The sequence below is a fragment of the Pristiophorus japonicus genome, unplaced genomic scaffold (genome assembly GCF_044704955.1).
Source record: "Pristiophorus japonicus isolate sPriJap1 unplaced genomic scaffold, sPriJap1.hap1 HAP1_SCAFFOLD_318, whole genome shotgun sequence".
In the NCBI taxonomy this organism is placed as follows: Eukaryota; Metazoa; Chordata; class Chondrichthyes; family Pristiophoridae; genus Pristiophorus; species Pristiophorus japonicus.
Genome location: NW_027252977.1, coordinates 396,853 through 405,712, shown reverse-complemented (window position 1 = coordinate 405,712; position 8,860 = coordinate 396,853).

The following is an 8,860-nucleotide window of genomic DNA, read 5'->3' as shown; positions in this document are numbered from 1 at the left end:
AGAGACACCAGTCAGTGAACAGATACCTCACTGAGAGGGAGGGACTGAGAGACGCCAGTCAGTGTACAGATATCTGCCTGAGGGATAGGGGCTGAGAGACACCAGTCAGTGTCCAGATATCAACATGAGATGGAGGGACTGAGAGAAACCAGTCAGTATACAGATATTTCCCTGGTGCAGAGAACTGAGTGACCAGTCAGTGCACTCATATCTCCCTGAGAGACAGAGAGACTGAGAGACATTAGTCAGATGACAGATATCTACCTGAGCGAGAGGGACTGAGTGACACAAGTCAGTGAACAGATATCTCCCTGAGAGGGAGGGACTGAGAGACGCCATTAAGTGTGCAGATATCTGCCTGCGGGAGAGGGACTGAGACACACCAGTTAGTGCCCAGATATCTGCCTGCGGTAGAGGGACTGAGACACACCAGTCGGTGCACAGATATCTGCCTGAGGGAGAGGGACTGAGAGACACCAGTCAGTGTACAGATATCACCTTGAGAGAGAGGGAATGAGAGAAACCAGTCAGTGTATAGATATCTCCCTCAGGGAGAGGGACTAAGAGACACCAGTCAGTGAACAGATATCTCCCTGAGAGGGAGGGACTGAGAGACACCAGTCAGTGTACAGATAACTGGCTGAGGGAGGGGGACAGAGAGACACCAGTGAGTATTCAGATATGTCGCTGAGGGAGAGGGACTGAGCTATACCAGTCAGTGTACAGATATGTCCCTGAGAGGGAGGGGCTGAGAGAAACCAATCAGTGTATACATATCTCCCTGAGAGGGAGGGACTGAGAGACGCCAGTCAGTGTACAGATAACTGCCTGAGCGACGGGGAAAGAGAGACTCCAGTAAGTGTACAGATATCACCCTGAGGGAAAGGGACTGAGAGGCACCAGTAAGTGCACAGATATCACCCTGAGAGACAGGGAGACTGAGAAACATCAGTCAGAGGACATATATATATATATCTGCCTGTGGAAGAGGGACTGAGCGACACCAGTCTGTGTACAGATATCTCCCTGAGCGATACTGGAACGAGAGGCACCAGTCAGTGTACAGATACGTTTCTGAGAGAGAGTGACTGAGAGACACCATTCATTGTACAGATATTTCACTGGGGGAGAGGGACTGAGAGAGCTGTCAGTTTACAGATATCTCCCTGAGAGACAGATAGACTGAGAGACATCTGTCAGAGGACAGATAATTTCCTGATGGAGAGGGACTGCGCGACACCAGTCGGTGTACAGATATCTCCCTTAGAGGGAGGGACTGAGAGACGCCAGTCAGTGTACAGATATCATCCTGAGAGTGAGGGACTGAGGGGCACCACTCAGTATACAATTATTTCTCTGAGGGAGAGGGACTGAGAGACAACAGTCAGTGTACAGATATGTCCCTGAGGGACAGGTTCTGAGAGACCAGTCAGTGCACAGATATCTCCCTGAGGAGAGGGACTGAGAGACAACAGTCAGTGCACAGATATAACCCTGAAGAGAGGTACTGAGAGACACCAGTCAGTGTACAGATATGGCTCTGAGGGAGAGGGACTGAGAGACACCAGTCAGTGTACAGATATCTCACTCAGAGGGAGGTACTAAGAGACAACATTGAGTTTACAGATATCTCCCTGTGAGACAGAGAGACTGAGAGACATCATTCAGAGGACATATATTTCCCTGTGGGAGACGGACAGAGCGACACCAGTCAGTGTACAGATATCTCCCGGAGGGAGAGTGGGCTGAGAGACACCAATCAGTCAACAGATATCTCCTTGAGACGGAGGGACTGAGCGCCGCCAGTCAGTGTACAGATATATGCCTGAGAGATAGAGTGACTGAGAGACACCATTCAGTGTACAGATATTTCCCTGGGAGAGAGGGACTGAGTGACCAGTCAGTTTACGGATATCTCCCTGAGAGACAGAGAGACTGAGATACATCAGTCAGAGGAAAGATATCTCCCTGAGGGAGAGGGACTGAGCGACACCAGTCAGTGTACAAATATCTCACTGAGAGGGAGGGACTGAGAGACACCAGTCAGTGTACAGATATCAACCTGAGAGTGAGGGAATGAGAGAAACCAGTCAGTGAATAGATATCTCCCTCAGGGAGAGGGACTAAGAGACACCAGTCAGTGAACAGATATCTCCCTGAGAGGGAGGGACTGAGAGACACCAGTCAGTGTACAGATAACTGCCTGAGGGAAGGGGATTGAGAGACACCAGTCAGTGTTCAGATATGTAGCAGTGGAGAGGGACTGAGATATATCAGTCAGTGTAAAGATATGTCCCTGAGAGGCAGGGGCTGAGAGATACCAATCAGTGTATAGATATCTCGCTGAGAGGGAGGGAGTGAGAGACGCAAGTCCATGTACCGATAACTGTCTGAGCGACGGGGACTGAGAGACTCCAGTCAATGCACAGATATCACCCTGAGGGAGAGGGAATGAGAGACACCAGTAAGTGCACAGATATCTCCCTGAGCGTTACTGGACGAGAGTCACCAGTCAGTGTACAGATATCAACCTGAGAGGGAGGAACTAAGAGAAACCAGTCAGTGTACAGATATTTCTCTGGGGAGAGGAATGAGTGACCAGTCAGTGTACACATATCTCCCTGAGTGACAGAGAGACTGAGAGACATCAGTCAGAGGACAGATATCTCCCTGAGGGAGAGGGAGTGAGCGACACCAGTCAGTGAACAGATATCTCCCTGAGAGGGAGGGACAAAGAGATGCCAGTCAGTGTACAGATATCTGCCTGCGGGAGAGGTACTGAGACACACCAGTCAGTGTACAGATATCTGCCTGAGGGAGAAAAACTGAGAGACACCAGTCAGTGTACAGATATCACCCTGAGATGGAGGGACTGAGAGAAACCAGTCGGCCTAGTGATATCTCCCTGAGGGAGAGGGACGAAGAGACACCAGTGAGTTTACAGATATCTCCCTGAGTGACAGAGAGACTGAGAGACATCAGTCAGAGGACATATATTTCCCTGTGGGAGAGGGACTGAGCGACACCAGTCAGTGTACAACTATCTCCCGGAGGGAGAGTGGGCTGAGAGACACCAAGAAGTCAACAGATATCTCCTTGAGAGGGAGTGACTGAGGGTCGCCATTCAGTGTACAGATAAATGCCTGAGAGAGAGTGACTGAGAGACATGATTCAGTTTACAGATATTTCCCTTGGGGAGAGGGACTGAGTGACCAGTCAGAGGACAGATATCTCCCTGAGGGAGAGCGACTGAGCGACACATAGTCAGTGTACAGATATCTCACTCAGAGGGAGGGAATGAGAGACGCCAGTCACTGTACAGATATATGCCTGATGGAGAGGGACTGAGAAACACCAGTCAGTGTACAGATATCAACATGTGAGGGAGGGACTGAGAGCAACCAGTTAGTGTACAGATATCTCCCTGAAAGAGAGGTACTGCGAGACACCAGTCAGTGTACAGATATCTCCGTGAGAGGGATGGAATGAGAGAAACCATTCAGTTATCAGATATCTCCTTGAGAGAGTGGGACAGAGAGGCGCAAGTCAGTGTGCAGATATCTGCCTGAGGGAGAGGGACTGAGAGACAGCAGTCAGTGTACAGGTATCACCCTGAGAGGGAGGGAGAGAGAGAGACCAGTCAGTGTACAGTTATGTCGCAGGGGGAGAGAGACTGAGATATACCAGTCAGTGTACAGATATGTACCTTCGAGAGAGGGACTGAGAGAAACCAGTCAGTGTACAGATATTTCCCTGGTGGAGAGAAATGAGTGACCAGTCAGTGTACACATATCTCCCTGAGAGACAGAGAGACTGAGAGACATCAGTCAGAGGACAGATATCTCCCTGAGGGAGAGGGACTGCGCGACACCAGTCAGTGTACAGATATCTGCCTGTGGGAGAGGGACTGAGACACACCAGTCAGTGTACATATATCTGCCTGAGTGAGAGGGACTGGGAGACACCAGTCAGTGGACAGATATCACCCTGAGAGGGAGGGACTGAGAGAAAACTGTCAGTGCATAGTTATCTCCCTGAGGGAGAAGGACTAAGAGACACCAGGGAGTTTACAGAAAGCTCCCTGAGAGACAGAGAGACTGAGAGATATCATTCAGAGGACATATAATTCCCTGTGGGAGAGGGACAGAGCGACACCAGTCAGTGTACAGATATCTCCCGGAGGGAGAGTGGGCTCAGAGACACCAATCAGTGTACAGATATTTCCCTGGGGGAGAGGGACTGAGTGACCAGTCAGTTTACAGATATCTCCCTGAGAGACAGAGAGACTGAGATACATCAGTCAGAGGAAAGATATCTCCCTGAGGGAGAGGGACTGAGCGCCGCCAGCCAGTGTACAGATATATGCCTGAGAGAGAGAGTGACTGAGAGACACCATTCAGTGTACAGATATTTCCCTGGGGGAGAGGGACTGAGTGACCAGTCAGTTTACTGATATCTCCCTGAGAGACAGAGAAACTGAGATACATCAGTCAGAGGAAAGATATCTCCCTGAGGGAGAGGGACTGAGCGACACCAGTCAGTGTACAAATATCTCACTTAGAGGGAGGGACTGAGAGACGCCAGTCAGTGTACAGATATATGCCTGATGGAGAGGGACTGAGAGACACCAATCAGTTTACAGATATCAACCTGAGAGCGAGGGAATGAGAGAAACCAGTCAGTGTCTGGATATCTCCCTCAGGGAAAGGGACTGAGAGGCACCAGTCAGTGAACAGATATCTCCCTGAGAGGGAGGGACTGAGAGACACCAGTCAGTGTACCGATAACTGCCTGAGTGAAGGGGATTGAGAGACACCAGTCAGTGTTCAGATATGTAGCTGGGGGAGAGGGACTGAGATATATCAGTCAGTGTACAGATATTCCCTGAGAGGGAGGAACTGAGAGACGCCAGTCAGTGTACCGATAACTGACTGAGCGACGGGGACTGAGAGACTCCAGTCAGTGTACAGATATCTCTCTGAGAGGGAGGGACGAAGAGATGCCAGTCGGTGTACAGATATCTGCCTGCGGGAGAGGGATTGAGACACACCTGTCAGTGTACAGATATCTGCCTGACGGAGAAAAACTGAGAGACATCAGTCAGTGTACAGATATCACCCTGAGAGGAAGGGACAGACAGACACCAGTAAGTGCACAGATATCTCCCTGAGCGATACTGGACGAGAGTCACCAGTCAGTGAACAGATATCAACCTGAGAGGGAGGGACTGAGGGACACCATTCAGTGTACAGATAACTGCCTGAGGGAAGGGGATTGAGAGACACCAGTCAGTGTTCAGATATGTAGCTGAGGGAGAGGGACTGATATATATCAGTCAGTGTACAGATATGTCCCTGAGAGGGAGGGGCTGAGAGAAACCAATCAGTGTATAGATATCTCCCTGAGAGCGAGGGACTGAGAGACGCCAGTCAGTGTACAGATATCTCCCTGGGGGAGAGGAATTAGTGACCTGTCAGTGTACACATATCTCCCTGAGAGACAGAAAAACTGAGAGACATTAGTCAGAGGACAGATATCTCCCTGAGAGAAAGGGACTGAGTGACACCAGTCAGTGTACAGATATCTCCCTGAGTGGGAGGGACTGAGAGACGCCAGTCAGTGTACAGATATCTGCCTGCCGGAGAGAGACTGAGACACACCAGTCGATGCACAGATATCTGCCTGAGGGAGAGGGACTGTGAGACACCAGTCAGTATACAGATATCACCTTGAGTGAGAGGGATGAGAGAAACCAGTCAGTATATAGATATCTCCCTCAGGGAGAGGGATTAAGAGACACCAGTCAGTGAACAGATATCTCCCTGAGAGGGAGGGACTGAGAGATGCCAGTCAGTGTACAGATAACTGCCTGAGCGACGGGGAAAGAGAGACTCCAGTCAGTGTACAGGTAACTGCCTGAGGGAGGGTGACAGAGAGACACCAGTCAGTATTCAGATATGTCGCTGAGGGAGAGGGACTGAGATATACCAGTCAGTGTACAGATATGTCGCTGAGGGAGAGGGACTGAGATATACCAGTCAGTGTACAGATATGACCCTGAGATGGAGGGGCTGAGAGTAACCAATCAGTGTTTAGATATCTCCCTGAGAGGGAGGGACTGAGAGACGCCAGTCAGTGTACAGATAACTGCCTGAGCGACGGGGAAGAGAGACTCCAGTAAGTGTACAGATATCACCCTGAGGGAAAGGGACTGAGAGACACCAGTAAATGCACAGATATCACCCTGAGAGACAGGGAGACTGAGTAACATCAGTCAGAGGACATATATATATATATCTCCCTGTGGGAGAGGGACTGAGCGACAGCAGTCTGTGTACATGTATCTCCCTGATCGATACTGGACCGAGAGGCACCATTCAGTGTACAGATATGACCCTTGAGGGAGGGACTTAGAGACACCAGTCAGTCTACAGATATGTCGCTGGGGGAGAGGGACTGAAATATACCAGTCAGTGTATAGATACGTCCCTGAGAGAGAGTGACTGAGAGTCACCATTCAGTGTACAGATATTTCCCTGGGGGAGAGGGACCGATAGAGCAGTCAGTTTACAGATATCTCCCTGAGAGATAGAGAGACTGAGGGCCATCACTCAGAGGACAGATAGTTTCCTGATGGAGAGGGACTGCGCGACACCAGTCGGTGTACAGATATCTCCCTTAGAGGGAGGGACTGAGCGACGCCAGTCAGTGTACAGATATCACCCTGAGAGGTAGGGACTGAGAGAAACCAGTCAGTGTATAGATATCTCCCTGAGAGGGAGGGACTGAGAGACGGCAGTCAGTGTACAGATATCTGCCTGCGGGAGAGGGACTGAGACACACCAGTCGGTGCACAGATATCTGCCTGAGGGAGAGGGACTGAGAGACACCAGTCAGTATACAGATATCACCTTGAGAGAAAGGGATGAGAGAAACCAGTCAGTGTATAGATATCTCCCTCAGGGTGAGGGTCTAAGAGACACCAGTCAGTGAACAGATATCTCCCTGAGAGGGAGGGACTGAGAGATGCCAGTCAGTGTACAGATAACTGCCTGAGCGACGGGGAAGAGAGACTCCAGTCAATGTGCAGGTAACTGCCTGAGGGAGGATGACAGAGAGACACCAGTCACTATTCAGATATGTCGCTGAGGGAGAGGGACTCAGAGACACCAGTCAGTATACAGATATCACCTTGAGAGAGAGGGATGAGAGAAACCAGTCAGTGTATAGATATCTCCCTCAGAGAGAGGGTCTAAGAGACACCAGTCAGTGAACAGATATCTCCCTGAGAGGGAGGGACTGAGAGATGCCAGTCAGTGTACAGATAACTGCCTGAGCGACGGGGAAAGAGAGACTCCAGTCAATGTACAGGTAACTGCCTGAGGGAGGATGACAGAGAGACACCAGTCAGTATTCAGATATGTCGCTGAGGGAGAGGGACTGAGATATACCAGTCAGTGTACAGATATGTCCCTGAGAGAGAGGGGCTGAGAGTAACCAATCAGTGTATAGATATCTCCCTCAGAGGGAGGGACTGAGAGACACCAGTCAGTCTTCAGATATGTCGCTGGCGGAGAGGGACTGAAATATACCAGTCAGTGTACAGTTACGTCCCTGAGAGAGAGTGACTGAGAGACACCATTCAGTGTATAGATATCTCCCTGAGGGAGAGGGACTGATAGAGCGGTCAGTTTACAGATATCTCCCTGAGAGTCAGAGGACAGATAATTTCCTGATGGAGAGGGACTGCGCGACACCAGTCGGTGTACAGATATCTCCCTTAGAGGGAGGGACTGCGAGATGCCAGTCAGTGTACAGATATCACCCTGAGAGGTAGGGACTGAGAGAAACCAGTCAGTGTATAGATATCTCCCTGAGGGAGAGGGACTAAGCGACACCAGTCAGTGAACAGATATCACCCTGAGAGGGAGGGACTGAGAGACGGCAGTCAGTGTACAGAAATCTGCCTGAGGGAGAGGGACAGATATACACCAGTCAGTGTACAGATATCTCCCTGAGGGAGAGGGACTGAGAGACAGCAGTCATTGTACAGTTATCACCCAGAGAGGGACCACTGAGAGACACCAGACACTGTCCAGATATGTCGCTTGGGGATTGGGACTGAGAGATACCAGTAAGTGTCCATATATGTCACTGAGAGAGAGGGACTTGTTGACACCGGTCTGTGTACAGATATCTCGCTGAGGGAAAGGGACTGAGCGACACCAGTCAGTGTACAGACATCTCACTCAGAGGGAGGGACTAAGAGACGCCATACAGTGTACAGATATATGCCTGATGGAGAGGGACTGAGAAACACCAGCCAGTGTACAGATATCAACATGTGAGGGAGGGACGAAGAGAAACCAGTCAGTGTACAGATATCTCCCTGAAAGAGAAGGACTGCGAGACACCAGTCAGTGTACAGATATTTCCGTGAGAGGGAGGGAATGAGAGACACCATTCAGTTATCAGATATCTCCCTGAGAGAGTCGGACAGAGAGATGCAAGTCAGTGTACAGATATCTGCCTGAGGGATAGGGACTGAGAGACAGCAGTCAGTGTACAGATATCACCCTGAGAGGGAGGGAGAGAGAGAGACCAGTCAGTGTACAGTTATGTCGCCGGGGGAGAGGGACTGAGATATACCAGTCAGTGTACAGATATGTCCCGCAAGAGGGACGGAGAGACGCCAGTCAGTGTACAGATATCTGCCTCAGGGAGAGGGACTGAGAGACACCAGTCAGTGTACAGTTATCAACATGAGAGGGAGGGACTGAGAGAAACCAGTCAGTGTACAGATATTTCCCTGGTGGAGAGAAATGAGTGCCCAGTCAGTGTACACATATCTCCCTGAGAG